Source organism: Panthera leo, chromosome B3 (genome assembly GCF_018350215.1).
Source record: "Panthera leo isolate Ple1 chromosome B3, P.leo_Ple1_pat1.1, whole genome shotgun sequence".
Classification (NCBI taxonomy): Eukaryota; Metazoa; Chordata; class Mammalia; order Carnivora; family Felidae; genus Panthera; species Panthera leo.
In genome coordinates this window covers 76393391-76404925 of record NC_056684.1, presented here as the reverse complement: position 1 = coordinate 76404925, position 11535 = coordinate 76393391, and the positions used below count along the sequence as shown (strand labels likewise).

General features: G+C 34.4%; 1 long non-coding RNA gene across 1 annotated transcript in view; it reads right to left on the bottom strand.

Annotated features, from left to right (window-relative positions):
- Positions 1 to 1177: 1177 nt before the first annotated feature.
- The window catches only part of LOC122222408, a 51083-nt gene continuing 40725 nt past the window's right edge, over positions 1178 to 11535 (bottom strand). The window contains exons 5-6 of the long non-coding RNA XR_006203735.1: positions 7595 to 7705; positions 1178 to 1219 (exon numbers count right to left, since the gene is read on the bottom strand). This is a non-coding gene — a long non-coding RNA (uncharacterized LOC122222408). The remainder of the gene's footprint in view (positions 1220 to 7594; positions 7706 to 11535) is intronic.

The following is an 11535-nucleotide window of genomic DNA, read 5'->3' as shown; positions in this document are numbered from 1 at the left end:
GATTTGTATATTTCAAGACATGTTTTTCACAGAGCTCATAAATTTGGAATCTCTAAAATGATACCTAAAGCTGGTGCTTGTCAGCTTCTGTCATTATCAGATCAGTCTTTTTATAAACTGAATTTCTTGGTCTTGGTTGTGAAGGGCAGTGAATATGACAGTGTCTGACATGGCTGAAGAAAATATGTTTGTTCTGATTTGCTCTGCATGAAAAATATTAATCCCACAACATGTAGGCCTATATTTACAAGCCATTGCAAATTGATGCTCTGCATATTTTGGTCACAGATAATTCTAACATAGTTGAATGTGAAATTGGCCATGCAGTATTAAGAAGATAAAAAAGTAATTGTTGTACATATTTTGTTGTTTGAATTTGACATATTCTACTACTTGAGAATTGCTTTATTTTGATAACCTGCCACTGATAAAAAAAAATAAAAACAATTTTCAAGAGTTTATAAAATGTTCTATGCTCTATCTGATTGAAAGACAAGAAAACAATTTCTTTCAAAAGTATAAAATTCCAGATACTACTATTGTAAAAGAATAGATTACGGAAAAGAAGCTATTTTTGAAATAGAGATTGATTTAGTCCTATAGAAAAATAATGACACATGCATCAGAACAGATATGCAAAGATAATTTTATAAACTCATACTCTCAAATAAGAAAAAATGTTAAAGTTAAAAACTGAGAACAAGCTGAGGGTTGATGGGGGGTGGGAGGGAGGGCAGGGTGGGAGCGAGGGCAGGGTGGGTGATGGGTGTTGAGGAGGGCACCTTTTGGGATGAGCACTGGGTGTTGTATGGAAACCAATTTGACAGTAAATTTCATATATTAAAAAATAAAAAAAAATAAAAAAAAAATAAAAAATGTTAAAGTTTTATCTATGATTTAAGCAAAACTGAAATACAGTATACATATATATTAGATAGAAAATTAAAAGAAATAAAAACCAAAAAGAAAGAGCTCTACTTTTGATAACTTAATCACTGACTAATGTATAATTCATATACTTTTATTGGTGAACAGGAATTCACTTTTTCTTGAAAACACTACTCATTTTCTTTGGTTTCTTTTTTTAAAATTTTGAATATTCAAATATTTTTGATGTATTGAAATAATTTTATCTGTAAATAACATGAATGTTGGCAAGGATGTGGAGAAACAGGAACGCTCTGCATTGTTGGTGGGAATGCAAACTGGTGCAGCCACTCTGGAAAACAGAATGGAGGTTCCTCAAAAAATTAAAAATACAACTACCCTACCACCCAGCAATAGCGCTATTAGGAACTTATCCAAAGGATAAAGGAGTGCTGATTCATAGGGCATGTGTACCCCAATGTTTATAGCAGCTCTTTCAACAATAGCCAAATTATGGAAAGAGCCCAAATATCCATGAAATATTTATTTAATTTTGAGAGGGAATGAGAGAGAGAGAAAGAGGCACAGAGAGGGAGATGCAGGCTCCAGGCTCTGAGCTATCAGCACAGGGCCCAACACAGGGCTTGAACCCACTAACCGTTATCGCGGTGAGAGCATGACCTGAGCCTAAATTGGCTGCTTAACCGACTGAGCCACCCAGGTGCCCGGGTTGATTACCAGTTTTTGACATGAAAATTAGATATTACAGAATTCGACATAACTATAAATGTTTGTTTTATATGAAGTATGTGATTTTTTAAATCAAATCATAATGCAGATGAAAGTATTTAAACTTTATTTTGAAATTTTATTTGTTTTGATTTGCATTTAAAAGAAAATCATGATTCACATAGAAAATTCAGTTCTAAAAGCAACAGTTTTGAATGGCATGCCTTGCAATTTCATGACCCACTTGATCATGATTGATCCACAAATATGGAAGAGGATTCAGAGGTAATTATAGCCAAGTTGAATTATGACAAGTTATAACAATGGGTAAGAACATAATTTTTGAAGTCTGAAAGACCTGAGACTAGAGTTCTGCCTCTCCCATGTAATTACTATTTGACCTTGACATCTTTAAACCTTTTTATTGAGATGAAAATTAGAAATACTAATCATATCTACCCCATAGGATATTAAGTCAGATGATATTTACCAATGGATTAAAGTATGGCACATAATTAGAGCCATGTTAATTTTGAAAGACTATGGGTAAATGGACTCAAACAAATTTAAAGTTTTGTAATGAAATATTCACTTGTGTCATTTTTAAAATTTGGATAACATGCTAATTTTTGTTAAATTTTCCCTCAAAATTTCAAAACAAATTTCTTCTTTCTATGGCAAGTGATTTAGAAAGTAATAAGTACCCTTCTATTCACACCACAGTAAAAAAACAAGTAAATGGGGAGCTCTGGAATATTTGTTCTCTTGTCCAATTGAATTGTAAAAATTTCATGTATGTCAGCCTATGAACTAATTAGTCAAGTAACTTGTGTGCACATTCTTGTTGTCTCTTAGCTTTATTTTCAGACAATGTGCTAATTGTATTTTCCTAGCTGCCTGCTAATCTAATCTAATTGTTGCGATATAATAGAATGTCATTTAATAAGTGCATTTTCAGCATCAGATTCAAATTATGTTTGCATACATTTTTGATAACATTAAGCTGTTCCATTTATTCTTAAAGAATTTGAAAGCTTTATTTTTATACTCACTTTGTTTTGTTTCAAATAATGTTGTAACTTGGCAGAGATTGTAGAACTCTTTTCAAAATTTCACTGCATAAACACACTAAGGATTTGAGTAATTTTTATTCCCATGAAAATTATCCCCAACAAAAATAACTTTAACTTTCTTGTCATATTTTTTTCTTTAAATTTCTAGTGATTTTGTAGAAGAATTTCTGGCATAATATATAATGGCTTAACATTTAATATAATATATGTTACTTCATCTTAAACCAGATGAATCTCATTGCTAGATTCTTTCCTTTTTTTAAATTTTTACCAACAATTTTAGCTTTAATAGTAATTATATTTCATTTGAAAAAAGTAATAAAAAAGTTATGAAAAACTATAAAGGTTATAATAACACTATTATAAACAATCATAGAAGAATCTAAAATTTAAAGTAACTGCTAAAACCATTTCAATACCATGTGTATTAGAGTTCTCCAAAAAATGCAATCAATAGGGTGATTTATAGACACACGAGAGAGAGAGAGAGGGAGAGAGAGAGAGAGATAATAAGGAATTGACTCAAGTGATTATGGAGACTGACAAGTTCCAATATCTACAGGGTAAGCTGGCAAGGTTGAGACCCAGGAGAGCGGATAGTGTAGTTCCAGTGTGAAGGCAGGCAGGCTAGGGTCCCAGGAAGAGCCTACCTTCACTTTGAGTCAGGCTTTCAACTAACTGAATGAGATCTGCTCAGATTACAGAGGGTGATCTGCTTTCCTCACTCTGCCTATTTAAATATATTCACATCCATAAACAACCTCACAGAAACACCCAAAATAATGTTTGAGCAAATATCTGGGCACCCTGTGGCCCAGTCAAGTTGACACATAAAATTAATCATCACACCATATTATACACAGAGTTTACTATATCATTATTCCCCAGTCCACAACAAAATATGACCCTATGAGTTGAGCCTGCACTCATAGATAATGCCTGATCCTCACCTGGCATTAAATTCAGTGCAAAAATATACACACACGCTATAATAGTTTTCTGCTTTCCACAGTTTACAATTCTTGGCATGCAGGGGTCTGAATCTTTTTGGTACCAGTGTAGCATTAAATTATATTCAATGATTCGATGAAAAGTTGCAAATATATGCACAGAGATGACAGAACAAGCTTTTTCTGATACATGTAAAAAATGAGTTAACCTGGCAAAGCAAGTTAACTAATGGTCTCTGATGTTTTGAATTCAGCATACAACATTCTTGATATATTGTACTGCTTTATTTTATAGTTGAAGTTATTTTCTATTAAATTTTTTACTAACTTTCACAGGATCTGAATCCTCTTTGTACTAATTCCTAGCAGCCACTTTTTGTTCTTACTTATGGGTCACAGATCATTACTTGTAGAAGTAGCACATTGAACATCAACTCTCTAAAATTCTATAAAATCTCTAGGAGACCATCTGGAAAGGAAGAATTTTCCACTTGATAATAAGGAACAAGCATATTCTAAATTCTGGTATAGGAATTTAAATAATCCTCCATTGATAATTTGGTATTAAAAATAAGAACCTGTCTGGAATTCTCTCCTTTTCCTTACCTATTTCCTGTTTTTCCTCCAGTAGGTGGGGTTCTGGGCATATTTGGTCAAATTGTTGTGCCAAATCAGCTGTCATACAGAAGCCCTCTCTGCCCGTTAACTTTCTGGCTTCATACCCTATATTGGCAAGCAGAGTGCTTCTGGACATGTGTGCGTTTTGCCATTTTAATGTCCTTCAAAAGCACATTGATAGAAGCACTCTTTGTGTCTCCCTTTAGAACACAAATTATATTCTTATTTGTCCACCATATTTTTGGCCTTTGATTCTTACCTATGTCCTGAGTGAAATTCAATGAGACCTCCCACCTAGAAGGTCTCATTGCATTTTACTTAGAAGCAAATCAGTTTGACATTTAAACCCAGAACAAGGGTTCTTATCCCTGGGCACCTTGTATATTTATGCAAAATTTTGTATGTATGTGCATGTATACACATTTTCCTGGGTAGAGAGCATACTGTTCACTGAGTCTTAACTGTGTTCTTCATCCCAAATAGGTAAAGCCACTGAACCAGTAGGAAGAACCGAGATTCACTAATTTCTTTTTGTATTATGGTTCTTCAGGGTTCTCCAGAAAAACAGAACCTGTCTCTCTCTCTCTATATATATATATGAAAGAGTGAGTTGAAAGAGGAATTTTAAGCAATTGGCACACGTAATACAGAGGCTAGCAAGTCTGAAATTCACAGGGCAGGCTATCATGATGGAAATTCTGGCAAGAGTTGATGATGCAATCTTGAGTTCAAAGGCAGTTTGGAAGAAGAATTCCTTTTCTTTGGGGAACCTCAGTCTTTTCTCTTAAGACCTTCAACTGATTGGATAAGGCCCACCCACATTTTGAGAGTGATCTGCTTTACTCAAAGTCGACTGATTTAAATGTCAATCACATCTAAAACATGCCTTCATAGCAACATCTAAAAAGGTATTTGATCAAAAATTGGGAACCATGGCCTAACCAAGTTGACACACAAAATTAACCATCAAGCCTTTTATGCCCAAGGGCATCTTTCTGAGTACTTGCTTTTAATAGTAGTATTCTGATTCCCAATAAACATTCAATAAATGTTAGCTTTGTATTTGCACATTTCAGCCTGCCTTTGGCTTCAGATCCAAGAGGGGCCACCTACCACACCTTGCTAAGAATAGAACGGACTGCAATTCTTTATCCTAACTGTTCTCCAATAGCTTGTCTGAACCCCCTTACCTCTGTGCATGCTATAAAACCTGTTTCCTAATGGGTAAAGTCAATAAGATGAACTAGTCAAGTTGAAAGATAAGTAGACAGGAGAAAAATAAACAAGTAAACAAACAAACAAAAGACAGTGCCCGTAATGAAAAAACAGCAGTATAAAGAGAAAACAGAGAAACAAATTTAGAGGTAAATCTTTGCTCTTGCCCTCTAAGTTACTAATTGATTTGCTTCTTGAAATAGGACAAAGTCATGGAATCATGAAGACCCAGTTTCCTAAAAATGTATACTGACTAAATTTAAACTAGCTAATCACTGCTATTTAGCAATTGTGTCTTTAGTTGACTATTTATTCCCTATGAAAATAATTCTTAAGGTCAGGAGGGAGGTTAAGAGTAGATATTTTATTTGAAACAATTTTTCTTAAGATGAATATATACTATCTTTGGAGGACCAGCCCTCACTGGGGAAAAAACCTAGAGCAATCACTGTTACAGATAAGGGTACATCATATTTCTCAGGGATGATATGCTGACAAATATTTGAGACTACTGCTGTAGAATCATAGAAGTGTTTATAACTGGAAAAGGCCTCAAAGTCCATAATGCCCAATCTCATCATTTAATAATGAAATTATGATGTCTCAAAGGGATTCAGAGCCTTGCCATAATCACTCAGCTGTAAGAACTGTTTCAAACCTTTTCCATTTTTTCAAGCTTTTCCTGGCTGCTCTCCTTTCCCTGTCCTTATCTCCTGAAAGTTCACCTCAAAGTCTTAACACCTTTAGCCTTACAGTCTAAATTAAAACTATTATCTTCATTCTACTTTAGCTAAGCTCTCTCTTGATATTCATTTTTTATCTTCCCCTATGCCTCAGAAAAAACTTGCCCTTCCTTTTCGAAGCTAACCCCAGTGAATGATCTTGGTCTTTCTCATCTCCATCTCAAGACCTGAGAACTTCAACATGTGATCTGAGGATACCAACACCTGAAATATATTTTTTCTTATTTAAAGTTCTATTTTCTGGTCTCCACTTTGATATTACTGAATCAGAATTTCTGAATGGAGGCCAATTTCAGAAGAAACATCATCTTTTAATTTTTTTAATGTTTATTTTTTTTATTTTTGAGAGAGGGAGAAAGAGGCAGAGAGACAGAGAAACAGTGTGAGCAAGGGAGGGGCAGAGAGAGAGGGAAACACAAAATCCAAAGCAGGCTCCAGGCTCTGAGCTGTCAGCACAGAGCCAGATGCGGGGTTCAAACCCACAAACTGTGAGATCATGACCTGAGCTGAAGTTGGATACTCAACTGACTGAGCCATCCAGGCACCCCGAAGAATCATCATCTTTACCCAAACTGTCTAGATACTTATCCATACTAAATACTTGAGAAACATTGCTATCAATAATGTCCACCAATATTTACCTCTTTCTCTAACACATCCAGAAGTTTCCTCTTAGCTGTCTCTGATATTTGACTTCCTTTCCTCAATATGGTCTACAAATTACACTCAGGGATTATTTATAACACCCTAAAATGGCATTAAAATGACGTTTCCCCAGTCTCTATTCTTCCTGACCTCTTAATGGCATAAAAGAATACTCACATCACAAAGCACTGAACTTCTGAAATTTCAAAGTTGGCGAAAGACAAGGGAAAGAAAATGGTAACATAAGCAGGTGACTTTTGTGTTATTCCAGACAATGAGGCCCTGCTCCAAAACAGGCATCAGATGGGATACTTCAACTCACCATCATCTCAGTAGGTCTCACATAGTGTGAACTACTTGCTCACCAAGTGTAAGTCCAGTGTTAAAAATTGTCTTGTACATGCAACATGGTCCCTACATGAAATTCAACTATGTCTTATGGAGCTGAGAGGGAAGGAAGGAAGGAAGGAAGGAAGGAAGGAAGGAAGGAAGGAGGAAAGGACCTATTCCAATTTGTGGGAAAAAAAAATTACTTCTGTTGAATTTTTATAGAAAAACTATGTGTCAATATACAATATGGCACTTCTGTAAAGTAGTTTTGACTTTGTCATTTTCAACTTATGCCATGAGGAATCATAGATAGATATCATAGATAAGATGAAAATTCACTCCTTAACTAACTATACTGTTTATTAAACCATTTCCTTCCTTAGTCTCAACAAGGTATTCTTGTCTGGGTTTTCTTTTATCTTACTGTTCATTCTTGGATCTTCCAGATTCCTTTCCCTAAAAATGAAGGCATTTTTAATCCCTTCTTTCTTCCTTCTTCCTTTACTTTCTCTAGCTTCTTCTACCACAGGCCCAACTGTAGAACAAGACCATCATTTAGTTTCTGAATTCACTCCCACCAAGGATAGAAGTCTTCTAAGAGCACCAACTCTACCAATTTAAGTAGATTTGAAATAAAGTCCTGGTTCCTAGGTAATGAAACTTAGTGATCCAGTCACAAATGTCAAAATGCTGTATTGCTACCCCAGATTTCCTTATTAATTTTCAGATCAATTACTTTATTACTTGGGAATATACTGCTAATACCTAGGTCACCTGGAAGTGATAGGAAGTCTCTGTTTCCTCCTATGTTGACCTTGTCCACAGGTTTAGTTTCTGTCTTGAATCTTATTGGGTAGGCTGATTGTTGGCCTATGCTTTCTGTGAGACATTATCAGCTTCTCTAATTTTAAGTTCTATCAAATAGTGAAGCAAAGAAACAGATGAATTGGCCAGTGAGATAGACCAAAACCTAGAGACAGAGTTCCAGTGGACCCAGGTATAGACACTATGGGAGCTGAAAGTAAAAGAAATGGAGGGACGGGGAAACTTATGGAAAGCTCTTATTTTGCAAGAGGTTAGCCTTTAAGGCACTTTTCATTTCATAACTACTATCCAATATTAGACTGAACTTTAATAGTAACTTTTACAATTTATGATATGTTCTCACTTTTATTCAGAAAAGCACACATTTCTATGTTTGAAAATGTCAAAGAATCACTATGAAATTAGTTCTAATCGGATCCTTGCCATTAGCGAAGTGTGAATTCAGCAGCATTCAGAGGAAATGGCTTTCTGAACATAAAAGTTAATCTATCATGCTAAAAGATCATTGAAAACACTATTTTATAAGCCAAATTGATGGCAGCTATATTAACCAAAATATATTTGCAAAGGAAATTTTTAAGAAGTATATCTTTATTTCTGTTAGATGAAAGTATATGCATGTCTCCACTCATACATAAGCAGTTAAAATTATAGAATATTTTATAGTTGTGAAGAACTTAATTATGAAGTCCAGCACTTTCATCTTACAGATAAAAGTACTAAGGCCTAGAAAAGGCAGACTAAATAACATTTCTAATATCTAACTACTGGCATTACTAACTCTAGAGCTCTTCTCCAATGCTATTTAATTTATGCAACAGTTATGTATTGAATACCTTCTTTGTATATCAGGACAATGATAAATGGAAGAATCCTGTTCCCCCAAAGCCCACAGTACAAAGGAAAAATCATTTAACCCAAATGTCAACTCCTTCAGCCGCAGTTACCACCTTCCCCTTAATATTTAAATAAATTCACTCAAGCTCCTGTCATGTGTATGTTGGAAATCATAGCCTTCTTTCCCATCTATTAGCTTCTCTGAAGGTTCATGTTTCTCCTCCCAAACTGACAATTTCCTCCTTTTGATGAATTATCACATTTATGTTTCATCTTTTCCAAAGCACCCATAAATGCAAGACCTTAATATTCATCTTAGTTTCCTAAAAAGTTGGGTACAGTGAAAAGATATTAAATAAGAACTGTACTCTTAGGATCTGTTGGTTGTAATCAATTAAAAAAAAACTCAAATAGTACTAAACTATTTATTCATTCAATAAACAGTGCTTTATTGGTCCAGGCATTGGGAATTAGTAGTGAAAAAATAGTAAAAAAATCCCTGTTCTTGGGGAGATGAATTTTTCTTGGGGGAAACAGATAAGCAAGCAAATAAATAAATATGTATGTACAGTGATCATACTAGAGATAAGACTAGGGGAGAGAAGGGCATAAGGTATAGCTCACCTTTTATTTATTTATTTTAGTTCATCTGTTAGGGGAGTCAAGGAAGAACTTGTTGAAAAGGTGGCATTTGAAAAGAAACTTGAAGGAATTGAGGAAGTGAGCAATGAGAACATCTGAAAGACAGGAGTTCTAGGCAGAGAAAACAGCAACAGAGCGACACTGAATTTGAAGAAAAGTAAGGAAGTCAGTGTGAGAGACCAGGAAAGTAGTGTATGAGGTCTGGAAGATAACTGAGGTCCATATCAGAGAGCTTTTTAGGCCAAATGAATGTACGTGGGCTTTTACTGATAGTGGAAATTTATGACTAAAGACTGGCTTGGTTTAACTTACATTTTAGGGAATCACTATGTTTACTGAATAGAGAATAGGATGGCAAGAGTAAAAGCAGAGAGGCATTTTGGAGGCTATGGTTATAATCCATGAGAGAGATAATGTGGGTTTAGATTAGGGTAATGATAACAGAAATAATAAAATGGTAAGATTCTGTATACATTTTGATTGAAAAGCTGACAAAATTTGCTAATGGAATACATATGGGTTGTAAGAGAAAAAAGGGAACAACTGGGAGGAAAGAAGTGCCATTTAATAGAATTAGTAAAAAAAAAAAAAAAAAAGTAAAATCAATAGACAAATTAGTAACGAAATATGTTGTGTTTCTATCCACAAACAGTAAACTAACACAAATTAAATTAAGAAAACAATCCCATTTACAAATGCATCAAAAAGAATAAAATATCTAGGAGTATATTTAACCAAAGAGATGAAAAGTTGTGCTCTAATAACTATAAGACACTGATGAAAAAAATGAAGACAGTACAAATAATGGAAAGATATACCACACTCATGGATTGGGAGAATTAATATTATTAAAATATCAATACTACCTAACATCTATTGATTCAATAAAATCCCTATCAAGATACCAATGATATTTTTCACAGAACTAGAACAAACAACCCCCAAAATTGTAGGACACCACAAAGAGCCTGAATAGTCAAGGCAATCTTGAGGAATATTAAAGCTACAGGTATCATGCTCCCAGATTTCAAACTGTACTACAGTGCAATAGTAATCAAATCAGTATAATAATGGCACAAAAACAGACACATAAATCAATGGAACAGAATGGAGAGCCCAGGAATAAATCCACACATATATGGTCAATACAATAAAGGAGGCAAGAATATACACTGGAGAAAAGATAGTCTCTTCAATAAATGCTGTTGGGAAAACTGGACAGCTATATGCAAAATAATGAAAGTGAACCACTTTCTTAAACCATAAACAAACAAAACCTCAAAATGATTTAAAAACTTAAATCTAAAACCCAAAGTCATGAAACTCCTAAAAGAAAATATAGGCAGTAAGCCCTCTGACATTGGTTTTACCGATATTTTTTGGATTTACCTCCTCAGGCAAAAACAACAAAAGCAAAAATAAGTAAAAGGGACTACATCAAACCAAAAAAACTTTTGCACAGTGAAGGAAACCATTACCAAAATGAAAAGGCAACCAAATAAATGGATGAATATATTCACAAATGGTATAGCCAAAAAGGGGTTAACAACGGAAATATATAAAGAACTCATACAATATCAAAAAACAAACAATCCAACTAAAAATATGGGCAGAGAACCCGAATAAACATTTTTGCAAAGAGGAAATGCAGGTGGCCAACAGGCACATGAAGAGATGTTCAACATCACTAACCATCAGGTTAGTGCAAATCAGGTAGATGCAAATCAAAACCACAATGAGATGTCACTTTACATCTGTCAAATGGCTATTATCAAAAAGTCAAGAAATAACAAGTGTTGTCAAGGCTGTGAACCAAAGGCGATCCTCAGATACTGTTGATAGGGATGTAAATTGGCACAGCCACTATGGAAAACAATATGGAGGTTCCTTAAAAAAATTAAAAATAGAACTACCATTATCTGAAGAAAATGAAAACACTAATTCGAAAAGACATATGCACTCTATGTTCATTGCAACTTTATTTACAATAGCCAAGACATGGAAGCAACCTAAATGTCCACTATATAATGAAATATTATTCATTCATAAAAGAATGAAATC